Below are 25,310 nucleotides of genomic sequence, written 5' to 3' on the forward strand. Positions count from 1 at the left end.
CAATAAACATGACTATGGAATTCAACTAATTCAGGCTTGCCTGGTTTCTGATAGACTCATATGTCTGAAGCTATCTGGAAGGCTCTGGTGGCTTGATTAGGAGAGTCTGATCTGGTGTCTCTCCGTCCTCTTCTTAGATTCAGAGACAGCCCAGGAATGTTCTTTTCATAGGAAGAGGTTCAGAGCAGAAATGGAGCCACGCAAAGCCTGTTGAGGCTGAGGTTGGAACAAACACGCTAAAATTCTATTTGGCGAGCAAAGTCAGTAGAATCCAAAGATGCACACTCTGCTCCTTTTAATGGGAGAGTACAGCAGAGTTAAATGGCAAATGGGGAGAGTATAGAGAAGGTGAAGAATTGAGGTCAGTCCTACAATCTACTGGAGATAATGTGCCAAATTTGAAATTATCTCTCTGACACTAATGGTGTCAAACTGGGCAGGTTGTTTATAATCCAACTCGTAATTTCCACTGCTGCTAAACGGCATTATTCCCACCTCATGGAGTTCGGTGAGAATTGAATGAAGAAGGCATGTGCAAGTCTCAGATAAGGACATGGAAACGTGGTTGGCCCAGGCCTGCAGAAGAACCCATCCTTCTTAATTTGCCCAATCAATGCTCACCTACCTGTATTCTCTCAGTGTTTCCATTTCAGAGACGTTCTGTTTTGATTACTGAGGAATTCTCTTGCAGTTGGGAGACTCAATTACATGATTCTACACGTGTATTTTCAATTTTGCTTCATTCTAGGCACTCGTATGCTACTACAGAACAATTCAGACTAGAATAGTACAAGCAATTATTTTCCAGTAGGCACAGATGTTGTTTGTTCCAATTGAGAACCCAAATCCTTATTGGTGCTACTTTTAAGGTCCATTTCCCAGGAAACATTTTATACACAGAACAATAAAAAGAAGCAAATGACATTATTAATATCTAAAGACTCATTAAATTCTACTTAGTATTAAATGTTTCAAAATCTCTAAAGAGTTCTGAATATAAATGTCCATTTAATCTACCTTTAAAATGCAGTATTTTAGTTGGAGAAAGAATCATATTTTGGTCAGCAAATGTTATGTAACAGCTTTTCCCAGAGATCTGTTGTCTGACCTCGTTTCCTCTCAGTGTTTGAATTTGCAACTGCAGGAAGACATCTCTACTTGGGCATAAAATTGCCTTTATCTTTAGGATCAGGCCAGTTCCCGGTTAGGTTTTGGTGTGTTGAATCCCATTGGAAGTATTGTAAACACTTCTGGAATCCATCCATGGCAGCTTCTGTCATAGCCATGGACAAAAGATTAAGTCAGAAGAATAAACTTATGCACAAAGACCAGGTGACCAGGTAGCTCCTCTTCTAATCAGGGAAGATTCAGAGGGCTTGTTTTTCTTTATTTTTATTATTTTTTATTTGTGCAATAGGTAGAGACTGAGAGAGAGTGAGGGAGAAAGAAAGGGAGAGAGAGAGAAAGAGAAAGAGAGGGAGAGATAGAGAGAGTGCTCCCATCTACTGGTTCACCCCCCAGAAGCCCACAATAGCTAGAATTTGGCCAGACCAAAGCTGGGTTTCAGGAACTCAATCCGAGTGAGTCTCCCACATGGTTGGGACGAACCCAACTCTTGTGCTATTGTTGCCGTGCAGGAGTTGTTTTTCTAATGTTTAGATGTATGCGAAAGCTAAGATGTACTTTCCAGCTGATTCTGAAAGTGATGAGAGAGGGCTAGTAGCAGAGGATGGTTCACAAAGCCGTGGGAGCACTTAGCCAGGTCCCTAGGAAAGCTGAACAAGGGGTATCCATGTGCCCAAATATTGAATGAGCAGAATCTTGTCATGAGAATTAGCAGTGGAATATTGTGCTGATTCACAGATAGATGTGAAAGCCTAGACTAAAACTAGTGAACAAGGTAGGGACCTGGCTCAAAAATGAGATCAAAATATAATTACTAGACTCAAAGTGGAAGGTTTAAACCAGGTTACCAAACGCCATCACTTTGATGTTGCCTGTTTGGCCTCTGGAGTGAAGTCTCCTGACCCTGAATCCTACTGCACACTAATTGGATAGAAACAGGTCTGTTTACTGTAGCTGTGCTTCCTCCATCTACCTGCATTTCTGGTATAGAATATTTAGCACTGTCAACTCCTGGTACTGAGGTCAAACTTAAAACATGACACATAGGCCTGCTTCCGTTCTCAGAACCGCATGTATCTGGCAGGATGCTGGAATGAAACAGAAAGTTGGAATTTCAAAGAGAACTTCTTTAAGTGACTCTTTATGGAGATGATGTCATGGATGAGAAGTGATGCTGAAGCTAACAGGGACGACAAAAGTCAAAAACTCTCACACACACAGGCCTTTGGAGGAAAGGAGAAGAAAGGAAGTTCTATGGAGCTGTGACGAAGGTATTGAGACCACCTGACATCGATGTCCCTGTAAGGGCACGGAGACATGAGCACAGCTGGCAAATAAATGCCATGACCTCTCTGCCCAGACCCTCCCATGCCTCCCATGGGTGAGCCCAATCAGAATCCAGGGGCTGTGGTGATCTGGGGGTGGCGGGGCTCAAACTCTGGACTCTAGAATCTGCAGGGAGTGGTTATGAGTGAGGACAAGTGAAAGATGACATGGAAAGTTTGTGATGGGACTAAGGCCACTGAGAGCCATTTGGTTTATCAGTCTTGACTTTTCCATCTCACATGCATAACTTCAATACTTTTTGCCATCTCCTACTTAACAGAGCTTAGTCCTTAGAGATGCAGTATTTCTCAAGTGCATTTATATTGTTTCAATTATTTCCTAGAGGGTCTTCTAGATGCAGTTTGCATTGCTAAAAAAGAAAAAATAAACAATAACCACAACGAGAATCCAACTTGTGTGGATAGACACATAATGCAGTCTCCATTTCACCTAGAAGGCATATCAGAAAGCTTCCAGGGCTGACATTGGTTTATGTCCCAATGAAATCACAATGAGACCTGACGCAGACTACAAAACTCCCTGTTGGCTAACAAAACTCCATGCTTTCATTCAACCCCACAAAGGTTGTGGGAGCAATTATACTCCACAGTTAACTGAGCACCTAACATGTCCCAGGCATGACACTAAGTGCTTAAGAGGGGTAAAGTGGTAAAAAAAAAATCACAGAGTTAGAAACCTTAATCCTTTGAGAGTCCTAACTAAAAGGGCATGCAATAGTCACACTGGCAGTGTGCCAACGATATTTTGTCTATTTTTCTAACAGTGGAAAAGCTAGCATTTACTTATTTACTACAGCAATCCTTTCTCTTCCCTATCTTAGACTATTCTGTCCCATTTTAACTCTTCTTTCTGCTTGTTTCCTTCTTTCCTCACAGCATCTGCCTTCCCACAGATGTGAGACAAGAGTCTTAGGGGCAGCAGTGCCCTCTACATGAATCACCACCCAAGAATGGAGTTGCCTTCCTAACATGGGGCATTGGCCCTCTGGTTATAACCCTACATGGGTAACTACTACATTTCCAAGAGGTAAAATGTATATAAAATCTTTGACTTGTCCTTGTGTGTGGACTTTACAGATATCCTTCAGATTTCTTATGTTTCTATTTCTTTGCCACCAAAATGATTCATGTCATGACACTAATACATAAAAGATCGTTATAAATTCTAACTTCTGACAGCATTTAATCTTGATCTTTCCAGATCCATATTGTTCTTGTTTGTTTTTAAAATACAGAAACCAGAGTTTAGACTAAAGTAAAAGTAGTTAAGGGGCTGGTGTTGTGGGATAGTAGGCTAAGTCTCCGCCTGCAGTGCCTGCATACCATATGGGTGCTGCTTCTAGTCCCAGTTGCTCCTCTTCTGATCCAGTTCTCTGCTATGGTCTGGGAAAGCAGCAGATGGCCCAAGCACTTAGTGCCCTGCACCTATGTGGGGGACCTGGAAGAAGCTCTTGGTTCTTGGCTTCAGATCGGCTTAGCTCTGGCTGTTGCGGCCATCTGGGAACTGAACCAGTGTATGGAAGACCTTCTTCTCTGTCTCTCCATGACTCTGTAACTCTGCCTCTCAACTAAACAAATAAAATCTTTGAAAAAAAATAGTTAAGTCTGAGAAAATCCTTGAAACTGGAAGATGATACATCACTGGGCACAAGTGAGACTAAGCTTGCATGAGTTCCATGAAGACAAGTAATGAAAAGCAGTAATAAGGAGCTTTGCCTGGTACCCTCCTGACTCCATTAATCTTAAGCAAATCTTAATGGCTTAGACCATCTTTCTCTATGAACACCCTTTTGCTCTGTTGTCATTGTTTTTCCAAATGTTTATTTAGTCTTGGCTTGGGGAGGCTGTTCTTAGGAAATGTGGGGAAAAGATGCATCCATTGCAGAACCTTGCAATTTTGGAGTCACACACAGCAGTTGTGAAACACCTGACTCAGTTTCCTTATTTTATCCACCGCAAGCCCACAGTTGAGCGGTGCAGAAAGAGAAACTTCTGTGAAGATGGACCCTTTCTCCTGTCCAGTGTGGTAGCCACTAACCACATGTAGTTTTTCTATACTCAAATGTGATTAGTGAGGAACCAAATTTTAAAATTTAACTTCAAATTTAAATAGTCAAATCTGGATAGAGGCACCATATTTTGGACAGAACAGGTCTAGATATTTTCTTATTCTGTGCCCTTTGTCACATAGCTTTTAGTGGAAGAATTTGCCAGGCTCAGTTCATGGATTATGACTGGGTTCCAGATACTGGAGTAAACAACCCAATCAAGCAAAGTAAGCATAACTAAGGTTACATAAGAGAAGTGCCAGCTGCTTTGGCAATGACAAGCAAAACAGAGCTACCAGAGCTTGTAGTAGACGAGGAAGATGGGTATGCTATCATCATCTTATAATATGGGTATTTCAAATAGAGTGCCAACACTAATGCAAAATAAAGGAAGTGTGCATGTGTTACTGATTTAATCCAGACAACTAAAATGATATAGGACCGCACAAATTGTGGGGAGGGGAGGTGCTGGCGTTGTGGTGTACAGGATTAAGCTGCTACCTCTGATGCTGGTATCTCATATGAGAGTGCCAGTTTGAATCCTGACTATACCACTTCTAATCTAGTTTCCTGAAAATGCACCTGGGATGGCTGCTGAAGTACTTGTTCAAGTACTTGAGTCCCCGTCACCCAGATGGGAGACCTGGATGGGAGTTCCTGGCTCTTGGCTTAAAGCTAGCCCACCCCTGACTGTTGCTGGCATCTGGGGAGTCAACCAATATATGGAAGGTCTCTGTCTATCTCTCTCTCTCTGTTGCTCTGCCTTTCAAATAAATAAATTCTTTAAAAAATTGGACAAGTTAAGGTAGAGTGGTATAAGATACTAAATTTATCTTGAAAGGAATTTAATAGATGATATACTAAAGTGAACAAATTAAAGAGCAATGTTGCCTTAATATCCAAAAAAAAAAAAAATCTGTGAGTCAAAGATGTCAAAGCTATTGTCTAAGTGAAATGAGACAGTAAGAAATGAGAAATGATGAGTTAATATTTTCTGTAATTTTTACTATTTTTGGCCATGTTTTTGTTTCTTATTTCTTTTAATAAATAAAAGCAATTTCTATGAGCTCCATGAGTTTGAAATTAAGGAAGAAAATAAGCTTACAAGAAATAATTTTTTAAGTGGAAGGATGCTTGAAACAACACTTAAGGCCCAATTAAGTCCATCAGTGCTTTTCTCATGTATTTTTCTAGACAGATAAAAATATTTACCCACAGAATCATTTGTATTTGTCTACTATATAAAGCCAGTAATTTTGTCTGACAGTCTCAACCTCTAGCTGCATTAAGTTGCGTCTCCTAAACAATTATTCAATGAAATCAAAATAAGAAAATTAGGCTTGATATTACACAAATTCAAACTCATAATACCCTCCAGTCAGAAAACAAGAAACTTGGCCAGCGCCGTGGCTCACTGGGCTAATCCTCCGCCTTGCAGTGCCAGCACACTGGGTTCTAGTCCCAGTTGGGGCGCCGGATTTTGTCCCGATTGCCCCTCTTCCAAACCAGCTCTCTGCTGTGGCCCGGGAGTGCAGTGGAGGATGGCCCAAGTGCTTGGGCCCTGCACCCCATGAGAGACCAGGAGAAGTACCTGGCTCCTGCCATCGGATCAGTGCGGTGTGTCGGCCACAGCGCACCAGCCGCGGTGGCCATTGGAGGGTGAACCAATGGCAAAAGGAAGACCTTTCTCTCTGTCTCTCTCTCTCACTGTCCACTCTGCCTGTCAAAAAAATAAATAAAATAAAAAATAAATTAATTAAAAAATAAAAAATAATAATTAAAAAAGAAAACAAGAAACTTAAAATGCATATCTGGTGCTGCCTACTGGAATGCACATGGCAAAGCATTCATGTACTCTGCCCAAGCTCTTTGTCACACACATTGAGAATGACTGGGGTGGGGCCAAGAGGGAAATCATTTATGTGCGTGAGGGTAAACAAGACAGAGCTGCCTAGGCAATTAAAGTTCATAGTTGACGTAAGTGTTGAAAATCATAGACATCAGGTTGAGGTTTGAAGATTAGCACTTGACCTGATGCACAATAAAGGGCTAGCCTCAGACTGTGACAAGTCCGTAGAACCTAACAAGGCATGATCAGCTGGGCACAGGGTTCATAGGCTGGCAAGACCAGAGTGAAGATTGATCAAACTAAACAACAAGCAGGTAGAAAGAGCTTGCCCCACATAATCAGAGTGAATAAATCCACCCCTGCGCTGCAGGAACTAACTCTGAGTTTACATTGGAGAAGGGGTAGTGGGACACAAATGCAGTATAACATCAAATAACCCCCTGCACAATCAATACTGGCTTTCTTTCAGTCAGGTAGTACTCTAGGTGTGATGATGAATTGATTCTTAAGTATTCCTTTTCCTTATCTCCATTTTTAGATCTCCTTTCTAAATTTCATAACGAGTCATTTAGTGTTTTTAAATGTACTCCAGATATTAAGCTTCCTTAACAATCATTATCCCCTCTGTGGTTTGAAATGCTTGGATGGTTCTCTCCAACCAGGCCAAAGAGCATCCCGTTTCCCTACTGGAAACGAACTCCGGGGGCAGTCGGGTGCCCAGCTGCTCTATGCCTGAGGGGCCTGGGAAGGAAAATGATCAACTCTGAATCCTTCCTCCCTAAGTGATTGTAGGCTTCCAGTCTCAGCAAACCAGTGTGCAGCACATGCCCCTACTGAACCTTTCTCTGAATCCCTGATCCCATATTCCTTGTCAAGAATTCCTAAGGAAACTCTGAACTGATCCTATATTGCTGGCGGAGAGTAGAGGATTAAGACTACCTCGATTTCATCAGTTTCTGTGGATCCTTCCTACTGAGCGTGGATGAGTGTAGCTCTTCCTTCCAGAAATCTGCTAGCTTTTATTTCAAGACTAATGTTCTTGAAGTATACCCAGAGTCGCGGTGGGTGTCCTAATTATGTCAACATTGATTACACAGGACATTCCTGCAAACTGTCTTTGTTTGCTCAGACTGCCGTAACAAAACACCATAGACTGGGTGGCTAAAACAACAGAAATTATTTTCTCACAGTTCTGGAAACAGGGAAGTGCAAGGTCAAGGTGGTGGCAGATAGGGTTCTAGTGATGTCTCTTTTTCTAGTTTGGAGGAGGCTAAGCTCTCACTGTATCACTGTGTCCTTTCTCACTGTATGCACACTGAGGAAAGAGATCGGTTTCTCTTCTCTCCTTATAAAACCACTAAGCCCATCAAGATCCCTATCTTCATGGCTTTATCTAATCTGGATTACCTCCCATAACCCATCTTTCAAAATACCTTCACATTAGGGCATTGGCAAGTGAATTTGGGTGAGGGGAGCACAAACAAATACTTCAGTTCACGATAATCCATCTCTGCCTCATCCATATCTCTCATGCAAAATATGTTAATTTCATCCCAACAGTCCTTAAATGTTTAAAATTATTTCAGCATTTGCTTTAAAGTGTAAAGTCCAAAATCTCATCTAAAGAATATCTAAATCAGATACGGGTGCTCTGTGGAGGTATGATTCATCCTGCGGCAAATTTTCTCTGCAGCCGTGAACCTGTGAAACCAGACAAGTTATATGCACCCTAAATACAGTAGTGAGACAGGCAATATATAGAAACTCTCATATCCAAAAGTAAGAATTAGGAAAGAAGGAAAGCTCGTGGGCAAGAGGCAAGCAAAGCAAATTACATCAGATCTTACAGAGTGAGAATCATCTTTTCTGGTTTAATGCTCTATCCCAAGCCCATGTGTCAGCAGTCCTACCTTCCATACACATTGCTTTGGCCCCAAGGGTTTGCTGAGAAGTCTGGCTTCCAAGGTTTGAGCGAGCTTGTTCCCAAAGCTCCCAGTGACCCTGCTCCTAAGGCTCTCTGTTGCAGCGGCATGGCCTCTCAAAAATGGAATGTGGTCAGTCCTATGACTTCTGACCCCTTCAGAGCCATTCTCCTTTTCCTGAAGGATCACCTGATGGGCACAAAGAGCCGTGTGGTTTGGTATTATGGATACCAAGACGTCCGGCAGGTTCCCTTCACTCCATCTCACTTTCACTGTGCTCTCTTCAGTTCAAATTAGCAATGTCTTTGCTGGTATAATCCCACCTCTGTTCCTGCATTTTCCCAAGATAGCTGATAAAGTTCAAGCATGGAACCCAAAATATTCCTTATCCAATGACTGTGCAGTCACACCTTTGGTGTTCTCTATTTAGAACAAGCTTTCTTTTATTTTGCAATTTAGATAGGCAGAAAATGTTCCATGCCTTCAAGTTCTGGCTTCCTTTTGCTTAATTAATGTGCATTCAATTCATTCTTTTCCTTTTACATTGACTACAGGGACTAAGGGAGGGTTCAATCAGTAACTTCAAAACTTAGCTTAAAAATCTACTTTGCTAAATACACAATTTCACTGCTAAAGGTTCTACCATTCACAGAACACTCGAAAGAACTTGGCTCAGACAAATCCTTTGTTACTTTATGACAAGGACTACTTTTCATCTAGTTCCAAATAACATATTTCTCATTTCCGTCGGAGACATCACTAGAATTGTCTTTGACATCCATATTTCTGGCAGGCACCTCCAAATTCTTCCAGACTCCTTCCTAGACTCAGTTCCAAAGTTGTTTCTACATTTTGAGCCATTTGTTATAGCAGCACCCCACTTCCTAGTATCAAAAATTGTCTTAGTTTTCCCAGGTTTTCATAGCATAATACTATAGACTTGTTTGCTTAAACAACGGAGATTATTTTCCCTCGGTTCTGGAGGCTAGGAAGTGCAAGTCAAGGTGCCACCTCACTGAGCCTCTAGTGAGGGTTCTGCCCTGGCTTCTAGATGGCTCTCTGCTTGTATCTCCTTGAACAACCTTTCCCGAGTGCTGTCATGTGCATGGAGAAGATCTGTCCCTCTCGTTGTTCCTCTGAAGATACCAATCCTGTCATGCGGACACAATCCTCATGATTTCATTTAATCCTAATTACCTCCCAAAGACCTTGCCTACAAATACAATTGCCCTGGGATTTGGGGCTTCGACACATACGAGGAGGATACGAACGTTGAGGTGATAATACTGACTTTGTATGAATAAGATTATGTTCCTTGCTCACAGATCTGGCTACCTAAGGGTGGATGAAAAGCATGTTTCCTTAATTTATTGTCCAACCTTCTTATTAGGTTAATACATCCATCTTGATGGTTTTCCCCCTACTGCTCTGTGTGTGAATGTTTGACCTTGGATCACATCCATAGTAGATGTAGCATATTGTCTTCTACGCAACATAATGTATGAGTGTGATCGCTCATAACTTCTGTAAGGTACCTTCCACCTCAAACCTAGCACATGTTTTTTTTTTCTTCCACTCAATCACATGAGTCAGGTAGTACATGGATCTCCTCCATTTCTTGTACAGGACCAGAACTCAAATGTACTTGACAGGTACATGCTGCTTCTGATGAGAAAGCCCTTGAATGTGGTGCTGTCGTGGGGACAGCCCGTCTCAGGTCTCATATTAGCTCTGAATCTCATGTCTTGTATTAACTCTCTGCCTAATATAGTCTCTGGCACTCTGTTTGCTTACCTCCTGGCATTGTAACATTTAGTGTTTGACCATTTAGAGGCTGATCTGACCCAAGCACAAAGCAATCTGACAGTTAAGTTCTTTCATGCTATCTTGCATGTCTTCTCTGAGTTGACCTGAAGAAAATTCAGCACTGAATCGATTCTATAATTGTTAATGTGCTGAGGAGCAGCTGTGTGCATCTTCAAAAATCAGGTGAGAGAGACTTCCAGCTGGTTAGGACTTCAACAGAAAAATGCAAAGCTTAATCATGGACCTGTGACAAAGATAGCTCGCATAGCTCTTTGTTGGTTAAAGGAAAACACTGAATGGGGTGGGTTTTATAAAAATCTAGATATGCAGGAAGCAGATGAGAGAGGTGGGGGGAAAGAGATGGGCATAAAATTAGAGACCAATTGATTTCTATAAATATTTTTATTTAACAATATAGGAGATATAGAGATTCCTTGTTCCCTCTTCTACTGAATCTCACTCTCATATCATACCCAATTTAGAATTAATTATTGGTCATTCACTGCATATGTACACTTCATCTTTCTTTGTAGCATCTGTGAACTTGTGATATGCCATAGATGAACTTGAAAGAGCACATGTAATTCGGGGAAGTTCATGGGATATTTACAATCAAGGAGCAACTTGGAGTCAAGAAATTCTTATTCCACTGTAAACCCTTTACTTAATGATGATATATAAATTATTTAATCTTTCAGGACTTAATATTGAGGTTTGACTAAATAATACCTGAAGAATTCCAGAAGTTCCAATAAAACCTATTCTATTGTATTTTATTCTCTTCTTTATTGTACTTACAGTTGACCAGATATGGGAAAATCATATAATTTATCATCCAAACCAGGACATCTTTGACAGCCTCCAAAACCAGAATGATATATAGCTCATTCAACAGTTGACATTTTAAGTGCTTGGAAGACCACAAAGGGAGAGAGGATATAACTTTACTAACGTTCTCATGGACTTTGGAAATAAAAAATGCTTTGAAAGTAGTGAAAACTTTATGTACATGCATGTTCTCACATCCACATTTCCGGGCATGATGGTTCTGGGAGCTGTGTCTGAAGTTATCATTCAAGTGAGCCGCTTGCTAAGATCCACCTTAGACCCTTACTTGCTCCCACCCACCCATGAAGATGAAAGTCTCCCCTCAGGACTCCCATCTGTCTAGTGCAAACTTCTGTTCCAGTATTCAGTGCAAGGTCACATAATTGTTGGTTCCACTTCTTCTTTCTCCATTATAGTACAGGAATAATCCGGCTCACTTTTTTCCATTGCTGCAGCCCATGGGCTGCAGGGCTGAGACTAGGAGCAGATGAGTGACACACAACTCTGACAGTGAGTCCCTTCCTACATTTTGTACCCTTGGTGCCTCTTTGCCTCACACTGATTCAGGTCCTGATGGGCCAAGTACTAGGCCTGTAACAGACTTCTAGTGATGTCAGTGACACGAGAAAGTACTGTACTTTGGAGGCAGGCTTTGTTTTAATATGTAAGGTTCGGTATTATTTAGGTATGATGAGGCCAACTGACCAAGAAACAATTCTTATTAAAAAATGATAAAAAGGCAGTTTGCTACTTACAGTTCCCAAGAGGAGAGGGCATCATGCCAGACCCTGCAGGTGCCACTTGGGGAAACCCAGACTCAGACGGCAGAAGGAGCAAGGGGAAATGTGGACGAAAGACGGTTTTGTAGTTTCCACAGGAAGGAATAGGTAGTAGGGTAAGCAGGTGTAGGATTAGCCGGTTTGAAAACTTCCAGTTGGCTTAGAGATAATGTAAGGAGCTGATTCTAGTGAACTGGTACCCAGGGGTGGTTAGGGCAGGTTGCTGGTAACCCTCAGAGCACCTGGTAGAGGAGGCAGTTGGGGAATGGGCTTTGGATTGACAGCTGTGCATATGAAAAATACATTTGTACACAGGTCTTTTACTATCTCTAGGGATTGACTGGCTCTGGTAAGGGCAGTCCCTCCAGGTTAGCAAGTCCCCAAGATATTAAGATATCAGAGCCGGCACCGCGGCTCACTAGGCTAATCCTCCGCCTAGCGGCGCCGGCATACCGGGTTCTAGTCTCGGTCAGGGCGCCGGATTCTGTCCTGCTTGCCCCTCTTCCAGGCCAGCTCTCTGCTGTGGCCAGGGAGTGCAGTGGAGGATGGCCCAGGTGCTTGGGCCCTGCACCCCATGGGAGACCAGGAGAAGCACCTGGCTCCTGCCATCGGATCAGCACGGTGCGCCGGCCGCCGCGCACCAGCCGTGACGGCCATTGGAGGGTGAACCAACGGCAAAGGAAGACCTTTCTCTCTGTCTCTCTCTCTCACTGTCCACTCTGCCTGTCCAAAAAAAAAAAAAAAAAAAAAAGATATCAGAATAAAAAGTCACTCAACAGACATATTTGTCGACTTTGCTTTGCTTTAACTAAAATACCTGAGAGGAGTTTCTTGGGAAGGACTAGGTTTATTTCAGTTTACAACTTGGAGGTTCACAGTTGAAAATCAGTTGGCCTCAGTAACCTGGCACCTGATGGAGGTTGGTAATAGTGGAGAGTGTGCTGAAGAGTGTTCACATGGTGGGTCAGGAAGCAGAGAGAGAAGCTAGGTCAAATTCAGCTTACACAATCAACGCTCACGCGAGAACTATCTTCTACCGGGAAACCCCCAGTGACATGTAGATCTCCCATTGTCCCCACCCGATCCATCAACCATTAGCATTAACCCACTGACTATTCACATGAGTCTTTGTGTTTATTACATCTACATAAATTTGGGGGAGCCAAGGCTTACTCAATTTGTAGCAACAGGCTTTCCTATATTTGAATTTGCATAATGCTATACAAGCCTCATTGCCAACCACTCAGATATTTGTTAGGCAAGTAAATCTCTTTTATAATGTAATAACTTCACTATGTTGTTATGTGGGTTACTGCAAAGGGCCTGGTATGTAGTAGGTGTACAATGGATGACAGACATTAGTCAAATATTACAATAGGCATAGAATATTGATAAAGTGGCATATACACACCGGACACTTACGCACATGTGAATAGAAAAAAATCCTGGGCAATACATATCTCAGTTTCTGTGGAGGGAGGGCTTCATTGTTGTTTTGAAAAATGGCCTCCACTTTGGACACTCTTTTGGATATTATGCTACATAATCCTGCAAAAAAGACCAGCTGCTTCTAAAAACTTGAGCCTCTATTGAGGCTACTGAATCTTCGTCCTTTGAGCAAAACTAAAAATAACCCAACTGCCTGCCTTCTCTGGGGATGATGGTCTGACAGGTTTCTCATAAGTCTGGAGATACAGGGAAGCATGCCTGTGTGTCCCCAAAGAAAGTTTCCAGATCTTTCCAGCACTTGAAAGTAGTTAGTTTTGGCTGTCTTGCAAGTTTCAGAGGAAGCTCTCCCTAACCTGGTACGGTGACAGCAGCAGCTTCTTCCAATATCAGGCAGGATTTTTTTTTTACTAGCATTTGTGCACATTAAAGAGAGGTCCCAAATACAGCGTACAGAAGCAGCAATGGACAAAGGATCAGCTTGTGGTTGGGCTTTCGTTTGCACATGCCAACGATGAGGAATTAGCTGTGAGATAGAGTTATTAACTTTAGACCTTTGTCTCCCATACAAGGGAAAACATCAGTGGATTTGAAAAGAAGAGAAATTACAAATGATGTGTTATGTGAGCGGGGAAGAAGCGCTACTGTTTGCAGCAGAGACAAACATAGCAACTTTCTCCAGGGACTTCCTGCTATTCTCATGCTGTCATTCAGTGTAAAATAGGATCCTGATCAGGCATCCTGTGACAGTGAGACGCTTTCCCCTGGGCCACCTTCGGGGGTTGGAGTGGGTCTTTGCCAGGCAACGTTAAGAGGCTGACACTGCTTAAACTGAGCCTAAATGTCTAAGAGAGAGCGTGTGGGCGGCATAAACATGCTCTTACCTTCTCTCACTTTCACAGTTGAAGCATTCCCATGGAATCTTCCGTTTCAGTCCTTCCTGGACTAATAAGCACCAATGTGTTTTGGAACAATTACAGTGAGCCCATAGACCACTGTGTCCTGGATACTTGAAAACACATTATTAAACACCAAGTGGTCTCTTCACTCTTTTTAATTATTTTTGTGCATAAAAAACAGCTAAGGTAAAGCCAAACGTAGTTTCTGCATTGTGGAATATGTTGACAGAATATATACGACAGCACTGACCTTTGGAAAATTACTTTCCTTGCGAGATAATTTATTCTCTGTAGAAAACATTAGGTATCTTAATGTCTTCTTTTAGTCTCTTACTTTGTCACTGTTTCTCTTTATTACATTAAATAGCTCCAGTTCACAGCCAAACTTCTAGACAAAAATTAGTGCATATTTTCCAAGCAGCTTCTCAAAGATAGACTGACACAGGGCACTGGAGTGTGCCCACTGTGAACCTGATTATCCTTGTGTTGTTCAATTAAAGCTCTTACTGAAGGGAAGAAAAAGAAGGAAGATTAGATAAAGTGATAACAGGTTTTTTTTTTTTTTTTTGCCAGAGCATTTACAGAATGCCAAGCATCTGTCTTCTTATGTTTCTTACTTATTTTTATAGATAATATTCATATAGACTCTATGAAGCAGGAATTATTTTAATCTCTGTTTCATAGATGAAGACACTGGGCAGAGAATTTAAGCAAATTTCCAAGGTCACAACTACCAAGCCACCAGGAACTGAAGCAAATTCTGTTGAAACTATCAAGTTATTTTTCTTCATCAAATTAAACAAGAGATAACAAAATCAAATGGTATGAAAGCACTGAAATTGAAAGATGTCTCATTCTTCAATCCTATTCTTCGAAGGAATATGAGTATAGTTAGGTCTTAACTATGTTCTCTTGTATATTTCTCCATATCTAAATTTTTAATTTTTCCATTTATTTGAAAGACAGAGGCGGGGGGGGGGGGAGAGAGAAAGAGACAGAGAGACAGAAACAGAGACAGAGACAGAGATAGACCTTCCATCCACTGATTCACTCCCCAAATGCCTGCTTAGGAGCTGGGAACTCCACCCAGAATTCCCATGTGTGTGGCAGGGACCCAGGGACTTGAGTCACCACCTGCCTGCTCTCAGGGTGCCTATTAGCAAGAATCTGGAGTCAGGAGCAGAGTGGGGACTTGAACTCAGGGACCCAAACATAGAACACATGCATCCCAAGTGTTGCTTTAGCTACTATACCAAATACCTACCCCCACAGAGACTTTTTAGTTTGATATAATCCTACTTGTTTGATTTTGATTTTTTGTACTGTTGATATCATATCCATGGAATTATTGACAAAATCCAGGTCATAAAATTTTCTTCCTGTGTTTTTTCCTAGGAATTTTATAATTTCAGGTTGTATATATAACTCTTTAACCCATTTTGATTTTTGTATATGGCGATGTAATATAAGAGTCTAACTTCATTTTGTTGAATATGGATATCCAGTTTTCCCTGCATTGGTGATTAAAAGACTCTTTGTCCAGTGAATTCCTGGCACCCTTGCTGGAGATCAGACATCTGCGGGTTTATCTGGTCTATCTATTCAGTTCCATTGGCATGTTTGCTCTATGCCAGGAATTTACTGTCTGATTACTCAGATTTGCAATAGAATAATAGAATGCCCCAGCTTTGTTCTTTATTCTCAGTGCTACTTGGGCTATTTGAAGCCCTTAGTGGGTCTGTAAGATAGGTAGAGTTGTTTCATCTATTTCTCTCAAAATTGCCATTTGGATTTTGTCAGGGAATCAATTGAATCCATCTATTTGATTAAGTTAGCATGGAGATTTTAATGATACATAATCTCTCAATCCATGAGCACAGACGCCTTTCCGCTTGTTGTGTCTTTAATTTCTTTCATCAATGTTGACAATTTCCACAAAAAAATGTTTTGTCTCCTTAGATAAGTTATTCCTAAAGTATTCCTAAGGATTTTTTTGGTGCTGTTGTCAATGGGATTGTTTTCTGAATTTTCTTTTCAAATAATTCAGTTAATGTAGAATAGGCATATCTTCAAAGAAGATGTACAAATAATCAATGCTCAATGCTCAATACCATCCTCATCAGGAAAACGTAAATCATTACTATTACAAAACATCACCTCTTACTTGTCATGATGACCACTGTTTTTTAAAAAAAGAAAAGACAGGGGCAGGCACTGTGGCATAGCAGGTAAAGCCACTGCCTACAGTGGCAGCATCCCAAATGGGCACCAGTTCGAGTCCCAGCTGCTCTATTTCTGATCCAGCTCTCTGCTATGGCCTGGGAAAGCAGTGGAAGATGGCCCACGTCCTGGGGCCCTGCACCCGTATGGGAGACCTGGAAGAAATTCTTGGCTCCTGGCTTCAGATCGGCACAGCCAACTGGGGAGTAAACCAGCAGATGGAAGACCTCTCTCTCTGTAACTCTACTTTTCAAATAAATAAATAAATCTTAAGAAAAAAATAGAAAAGAAAAGACAAAAATATTGGCTGAAATGTGGTGCAAATTAATTATGTGACCTAACTTTTTGAGATTTTCTTTTTATCTTCAGTATTTTGAATTATCATGATGTGCACTGGTGTGTGTGTGTGTGTTTGTGTGTGTGCATGTGTGTGGCTGCAAATTGGCTGTTTTGCTTTTTGCTATTTTTTGTCTGTGTTTTTGTTTTTCCTGGAGTCTTGGTAGTTCCTTTCCTTCCAGTAACTTCCGTTCTTTAATATTGTAAAAAAAAAATCTTGTGTATTTTTTTCTATAATTTCATCCCTTCTGATTATCCTGCTCTCTTCTGGAATTGTTAATTAGTTGAAACGTCTTCATTTGTCCTTTAATTTTCTTACTATGTCTCTTTCCCTGTCTCTCTCCCTTCCTCCCTCCTTCCTTCTTTCTCCCCCTCTTAGTTTTGTTTTGTTTTCTGGTTTTTATCTGATTCCCTGGAGAGTCCCTAACCATTTTGGGGTCAAAACTTTCTCTTTCAAAAAAATGTTCTTGATAGAAGATTTCAACATTGTTGAGTCTTTTTGAAAAAAATAATGCTTTAAAATACCATTCTTGTCTTCTAATACATTTTTTATCTCTCTTGAAATATAATAGTTTTTGTCTTAAAATTGTTTTATTTTTACTTATCTAAATCATGCTCACTGTATTTTCTGTGTCTCTATTTTTCCATTTGTTTTGTTTCTTATTTTTATGTTGAAAACATTCAATTATTAGCTGTCTTTGGTGTACATCTCATTTTTGAGAAGGAGGAAACATGTCCACCAAAGCTCTGTGTGTAGGCACATCATTGCTTGGGAAGCCTGTAGCTTCCTTGTGAGCTGTTTTGCAGAGGGAACATTGTATTGGGGAAATATCAAAGAATGGAATTCTCTGTGGAGTCATCATATTCTTAAACAGAGGCATCTTCCCCTCACACGGAGTGGGGTGAGAGTCTTCATTTTGCACAGGTAATTCCAGGGCAGCCAGATTCATGCCTCCCCATACACTGCATGTGACCCGGACACTCCGTGTCCTGTAACTTTGTCAGGGATACGGGTGGGCTGACCTTTCTCAGTTGTGATTCCCCGTGCAGGTATTTTACTTACACCTTCTTCATTCTGCCAGCTTCAGTTCCAATCTCCCATTTGCTTTTGTACTTCCAAAACTTGCTGACATCTCCTTTACATCATTGCTTTTGTCTTTTTGCTTTTGGACTTCTTGGAATACCCTGCTAAGGTTTTCTGTTGCTGTTGAATCTGTGTTTGACACAGAAAGTAGAGATTATCACACTTTGCTCATCCACCATGTTTAATAGTTACCATTCCTATTCCTCACTGTATCTGATACATACTCTTTTTGCTACACTATGCCATCTTTACAGTTTGTGTATTTTATTCCTAATTATAATGTTTTATATTTATTTGATTATTTTACAACTTAAGAAGTCCATGTTCAGAAGCACGTGTATCTTCTGTTATTCATATTGAAATCCTGAAGGCAATGATACATTATTGACAGATGGAGAAAATTTCATTCTGGGAATTTGATCAATATAGCCAGGATCACACAGTCGAGTTTCTCAATTTTCTCCATTTCTGAGCCTGATTGTCAGCAACCTTATTGAATAATAAATAAAGAGAAGAAAAGAAGGAACAGAGAGTCAATTTCAAGTATTTAAACAATCTTCTTCTAAAAGAAATGATCAATTTTCAAAATTAGATTTGGGTTAATTTGATGATTTTAATACATTGTGTGATGTATACCGTGCAATCGAGATTGACTGAAGTAATAGAATAACCCATACTGTTCTGATGTGTGTAGAAACATTCAGAGAAGCAAACAGTTCATTGGACTGTGAGGAAGAAGTACAAAAGTGAGGAGACACAGTTCTCATCCAAGTGTCTTTGCATTCAATATTAGGCAGGTCTGTTGTGCAGCATGAACAAAACTGACAGCCACATCTACAGGGATTTCTCTACCTTTGGATGTAATTTAATGGAACTAATGCATATTTATTTCAGCATGGTTCTCATTAGACAACAGCCTGGTCATTAGACATAAAATCCTGCAAGTAACATCACCCATGTTCTGCAAAGGACCTTCTCTAACCACAGAGCCCTGATGAGGCTTCACTGAGAAACCAGAGGGACGAGAGGCAGGGGATCTTGGCCTTCTGTAGCCAGTTTGTCCATAGCCTCCCCTGGAATGGAGGGCTTCCCTGAAGGGAGCAACCAAGCATGGACAGGGCCGAGGCCTGCTTCCAAGGCATCAGATGCTCAATTGCATGCTAGCCAGGTGACAGCCGATTCCCTCTTCTGAGGCTGTTGCTCCAGAGAACTGAGTTTATGTAAAATCTGACACGTTGATTCTCAGAAGTCTCTGAACATTTGTCCCAGTCTCATTCAACTCTCCCAGGCATTTGAATGATTCTCAAGCCCTGAATCGAAGAGCATCCCTTATCTTGCTGAAGATGTAGTTAGCCAGTCTGTGAATTGGCTGATCTCCAGAAGGCAGTATCATCATTTCCGTACAAACCTCTCTAAATCCAAAAAGTTAATCTCTTGTTTTTCCTCTTTTTGTGTGCAATTTGTATGCCACTACTTGTCACATTGTGGCTTCTATTAGGATTGGTGATGGTGTGGATGGTAAGGATGTGTTGCTAGAACAGTAATTGCTCTGATCTCTGTTTGATTGAATTGTTTCCTGTTCATTTTCCCCTCTACAAAATTAGATAATAATATCCTTCCTTCCAAGTAGTCATTAAGTTTAAGAATGAAAGTCTGCATAAATTGCTTGACAATAAAGTTGTTTTTATTGTCTTTCTTATTTTTAAAAATCATTTATTAATTTGAGAGACAGAAAGAGATTAGGATAGATAGATAGAAGATAGATGACTGATAGATAGACAGACAGACAGACAATAGATAGGTAGGTAGGTAGGTAGGTAGATAGATAGATAATTTCCTATCCACTGTTTAACTTCCCAAATGCCAGTAGCACCTGGAATTGGGCTTGTCGAATACCAGAACCAGGAACTCAATTCAGGTCACATGTGGGTGACAGGAGCCAAAATACTTGAGCCATTACTTTTGTTTCCCAGGACCTTCATCAGCAGGAAACTGGAGCCAGGAGCCAGAGGGAGGCATCAAAAGCAAGCATGCAGATATGGGATGTGGTGTCTTAACTGTTAGGCCAAACACCTGACCCTCCTCTGATTTTTGTATTATTTGTAAGTTATGTATCATATCAGACTTTTCCATCTGTATGCAATAGTATATTCTATATGGTAATTTTCCTTTTATAAAAAAAAATGAAAGGGGAGGGTAGTGGGTGGGAGGGACGGTATGTGGGGGAAGCCATTGTAATCCATAAATCGTACTTTGGAAATTTATATTCATTAAATAAAAGTTAAAAAAAAGAAAAAAAATGAAACCTATCTTTAACCTATAAATCCTACCTAAATATATGTTATAAATGTCTCTCCCTTTAAGAACTTACTCTCCAGTGGAAAAAAATCATACTAATTTTCTATGGGTTTGATTGCCTTTACTATGTGCTCAGGGTTGTGAATCAGCTCCACTGCCCTCTGAGCTCCTCTTTTGGTCAGTTGTACATATCAGTTGTACATATCCGTGTTATGAGTGAGAATTGTGGTTGGAGATCTTGAGATGGATCTGGGGCCATTAGGTCCCATGAGTCTCCTTCTCACCAGTGAGGGTAGAGCCTACTAAGATTTGTACCTTTATTCTGATAAACTCTGATGCTTGGGTCTCAGTGTTTTAACCTACAAGAACAGAATTAGGTTGCTGCTATCTGTCACCAATATCAAGAAGAGGTTCCATCCACGGTAGCCACATCCATGAGTGCCAGTTGTCTTGCAGTCTACAACTGTTATCATGCCCTAATAGGTGCCATATGCTGCAATACACTTTACTACCCTGGAGGTAGATTACCTGTTCATTTTATGGATGTGGGCATTGAGGCTCAGAGGTATACAGGGTTAGCTGAAGATCACACAGCAGCATCCCAGGTTTTCAGACTCCACATGGCTGCAGTATGTCTTCTCCATGCCTCTATGATAGTCTATCCTCCTTACTCTTCTCATACTAATCCCACAAATTCAGACCTAAAGAAACTCACCACGTATCTGAAGGGTAGGAATCATTTTCTTGAGAAAGGACTACTAGAGGGAGTTTTGCTTCTGATGAGCTTCTTGTAGGTATCCCTGCCTAGCCTCACACAAGGTGGGGGTGTTGGTGGGGAGGATTACAGCTTGAAGATGTCCCCATTGAGATTGCTATCTACATTCCAGGGGCAGATCTCCCCCCACCCGTGGCTTTTGGCTTTTATGAGAACATGTTTACCCCAATTAATCAAAGGTCAAGTCCTTTGAGAAAAATGTCCTGCCATGCACACTGATTTATTTCAATTCTTCCAACAAGTTGTGAAGATCTGTTTATCCGTTGGATGGTTGGGAGTCAATAGGGGCTCTTACATTTGACCACACAATGCCTTTTAACCATTGAATTTTATTATTCTGTTATTTTCTTTTCATCTCTTTTGAAAGGAAATTTGCTATCAGCTAAGGATGTTTGCCACTTTTTATAACATGGATATAGTCTCTTATTGACAAAAGGAATTGTTGGGTCCAGAAACTATAGCTCAGTTTGAAGCTGTGCAGAAGAAAATTCAAGTCCAAATATAAAGAGGATAATTGGAAAGAATGAAAATCCCAGACTTGACCAGAGGCAGGGAGCCAACAAAACAAACTTGAGGCCCCTCGTGGAGTGAGAGCTTGCATGGAGTCATTGAGTGCCAGTGTCTGGAGGGAGATTCCTAGCCAGGGTACAGAGTGACAGCTGGTGTTTGAATCCTGCCTGCCTGGTCACAGCAAGGGTGTGAGGCATAGGTAAACTGACCAGGGGGTGTCTAGCAGCCATGACCAGAAGCCAATCACTGTTAAGACTATCCTTGGAAAGAAATACTGTAAGCTAATCACCCAGCAGGTGTTCTGGGCTTTTGGTGGGCGTTGGATTTTATAGTCTAAGTCAACTCCTGCATCCTCGCCCCATAGGCATTTGCCATGTAGATCTCTCAGAGAAACATTATCTATTTTGCTCACGGATTGCCATGGTGTTCTTTGCATGAGGAATCATGGAGCTGCATTCTAAATACAGCAACCTCTACATGACCAATAAATCTGCCTGTTTGTCTGAAGCCAAAATTGGTCTCAGTGGATGTAATTGCAGTTGTTTTGAGTTTTGATTTTTCATTACTTGTTTTCTTCAGCATTGCCAACACTCACAGGTAGTTTTACTTGTTTATAAAATTGGGCCCTTTAAGGGAGAGAAATGAGAAATAATTCAATTTGACTTTTGCTGCATAAATGAGGGCTGGGGCTCTGGGAATGTTGTTAAGCAGTATTAAGAGAAATCACTTGTTTTCTAAAAAGGCGTTGTCTGGAACAACTACAGCAAAAACTATTTTAATGAAAGCCTGGGGTGACTTTAAAAAAGTTCTATGGATGTTTTCAAAGGGTTTTGCTACCTATTGTTTTGGTGTACATGAAAATACTAAAACTGGCTTTCACCTTTCTCTAATTCTCCCAAACCTATTTTTGCTTAACTGGCTGGTTCACCAAGATGCATATACGGCTGAGGCTTTTACTGTTGAGTTCATGACCACCTGAATTCTGACAAACGCATTTCCAGCACCTACCCCCCCCCCCCCAGTCTTTCCCAGCAAGCCTTGTCTGGGTATGAAAAGAGGAGGAGCTAAAGTGCAATTTGATGAATGGATTCTAAAACATATTGCTTTTGTGACCCATTTTGCAGGAATAAATCCTTTTCTCTCAACTGCCACATTTCCTGCCAATAAAAAGACCATTCAGAAATGCTAACTCATTGTCTTAGAACTATACACCAGGAAGGTTAAGACTTAATGAGGCCTTTGACAAAAGCTTTCTAAATACTGAGAATCCGGGTCATATCCACTGCTCCTGCACTCTGGTATGGGATGCAGATGTCCTAAGCCGTGTCTCAGCCACTGTGCCACAAGCATGTCCATCTTTTCAACATTCCAGAATAGTAGGAGAGTATTTTAAATTGCATTTGTGATTCACATTTCTATTACAGAGTGTGGTTTCAATACTCTTTCTGACTCCATTTCATCAGCTAGTGATAGCACTTAGTATGCATTACACAAGCAGCGTTCAAATTTCACTGTGGGCTGCAGTCACCTGGTGAGCTCGGTGAAACATTGCTGCTGTACCCTCACACAGTGATTGAGCACTTCTGGAACAGGGTCCAGGAACTGTGCTCCTGGGAATCTTCCAGGTGAGACTAATGCAGCTACTTGGGCCACACTGAGAACAGCAAGACTCCAAAGCCAGCTCTCCTCGCCCCTACTCACAGCACTACGGATATTCTGCCCTTGGGTTTTGCTGTATGGGCTGTGAACGTGTCTTCTACCTCCCTCCCCTTCAGAACAACATCCATTCATCTGTGAAACTGGAAAGTGCTGGAACCAAAAGTTGTGCTTGTCTATCTTGGTATTTGCAAAGCACCTACTAATAACCAGCTTGTTAATGGAAATAAGTTGGAGTTGATGGAATTAGTCATCTTTCTTCTCCTTTATTCCCTTACTAGAAAATCTGACAAACACAAAATATTGAAACAGGAATGAAAGAAATAAGAGATAAGTGTTGATCTGTTGATCGATGTTTTGGGTTTACTAATTATTGGGTGAATAATTAAGTTTCTGTTCCTTTTCCTCAATTTAATTCTATATATATGTTTTGTTTAATTTTTTTTAACTTTTATTTAATGAATATAAATTTCCAAAGTACGATTTATGGATTACAATGGCTTCCCCCACATACCGTCCCTCCCATCCACTACCCTCCCCTTTCCCACTCCCTCTCCCCTTCCATTCACATCAAGATTCATTTTCGATTATCTTAATATACAGAAGATCAGCTTAGTATACATTAAGTAAGGATTTCAACAGTTTGATCTCACACAGAAACATAAAGTGAAAAATAATAGATGATTTTTTTTAAGTGATGATGAAATCAGATCAGACCTATTGTCATGTTTAATCCCAGTGAGAGTCAAGTTGGGAGTTGATAATTTCTTTTTTTTTTTTTTTTTTTTTTTTTTACAGAGGATCAGTTTAGTATACATTAAGTAAAGATTTCAACAGTTTGCACCCCCATGAAAACACAAAGTGAAATATATTGTTTGAGTACTCGTTATAGCATTAAATCTCAATGCACAGCACATTAAGGACAGAGATCCTACATGAGGAGTAAGTGCACAGTGACTCCTGTTGTTGACTTTACCAATTGACACTCCTGTCTATGGCATCAGTAGTCTCCCTATGCTCCGGTCATGAGTTTCCAAGGCTATGGAAGCCCTCTGAGTTCTCCGATTCTTATCTTGTTTAGACAAGGTCATAGTCAAAGTGGAGGTTCTCTTCTCCCTTCAGAGAAAGGTACCTCCTTCTTTGAAGACCTGTTCTTTCCACTGGGATCTCACTCGCAGAGATCTTTTGCCAGAGTGTCTTGGCTTTCCATGCCTGAAATACTCTCATGGGCTTTTCAGCCAGATCCGAGTGCCTTTAGGGCTGATTCTGAGGCCAGAGTGCTATTTAGGACATCTGCCATTCTATGAGTCTGCTGAGTATCTCACTTCCCATGTTGGATCACTCTCCCCTTTATTTATTCCATCGGTTAGTGTTAGCAGGTACTAGACTTGTTTATGTGCTCCCTTTGACTCTTAGTCCTTTCATTATGATCAATTGTGAACTGAAATTGATCACTTGGAATAGTGAGATGGCATTGGTACATGCCACCCTGATGGGATTGAATTGGAATCCCCTGGTATGTTTTTAACTCTACCATTTGGGGCAAGTCAGCTTGAGCATGTCCCAAATTATACATCTCTTCCCTCTCTTATTCCCACTCTTATGTTTAACAGGGATCACATTTCAGTTAATTTTTAACACTTATTCTTTTTTCATTTTTTATTTATATATCATATAAAGGTAACTACTTTCATGTATTTCATATACACAGTTTTAATAGCATAAATGATACTTCCTATCCACCCTTTTTCCCTCACTCACTCCCACCCACTCTCTTCCTTCTTTTCTGATTTTTCTTTTAAGTTTACATCATTTCGATATACTTATAATCTCCACTTAACTCTCCACTAAATAAACAATTCAACAAGCAGTAAGTAGAAAAACTACTGTTCCTCAAGAGTATAGACAAATATGAGACAAATCTCAAAATGTCCATTCCATTCTTTTTTGTGTTCTGTTTGTTAGTTACCACAAATCAGGTGAAACACAATATTTGCCTTTTTGGGACTAGCTCTTCTCACTAAGCTTACTGCTCTCCAGTTTCGTCCACTTTGTTGTGAAACACAGCCATAAGTGGATGGACACCTGGGTTGATTGCATATCTTAGCCGTGGTGAGTTGAGCTGCTACAAACAAGGTGATACAGATCTCTTTCATGTGCTGAATTCATTTCTTTTGGGTAAATTCCCAGCAGTGGAATGGCTGGGTCATATTCAGATCCCTGAGGAATCCCCACACTGTCTTCCATAATGGCTGTACTAGTTTACATTCCCACCAACAGTGGGATGTGGGTATCCCAAGGGCCAAATACCTAGTCCTTAATATATATTTTTAAGCATGTGAAGAGCTACGTAAGAGCAATGAGGTAGCCCAATTTCAGATGA

The sequence above is a fragment of the Oryctolagus cuniculus genome, chromosome 4 (assembly GCF_051225735.1).
Source record: "Oryctolagus cuniculus isolate XC-2025 breed Fujian yellow rabbit chromosome 4, ASM5122573v1, whole genome shotgun sequence".
Lineage (NCBI taxonomy): Eukaryota > Metazoa > Chordata > Mammalia > Lagomorpha > Leporidae > Oryctolagus > Oryctolagus cuniculus.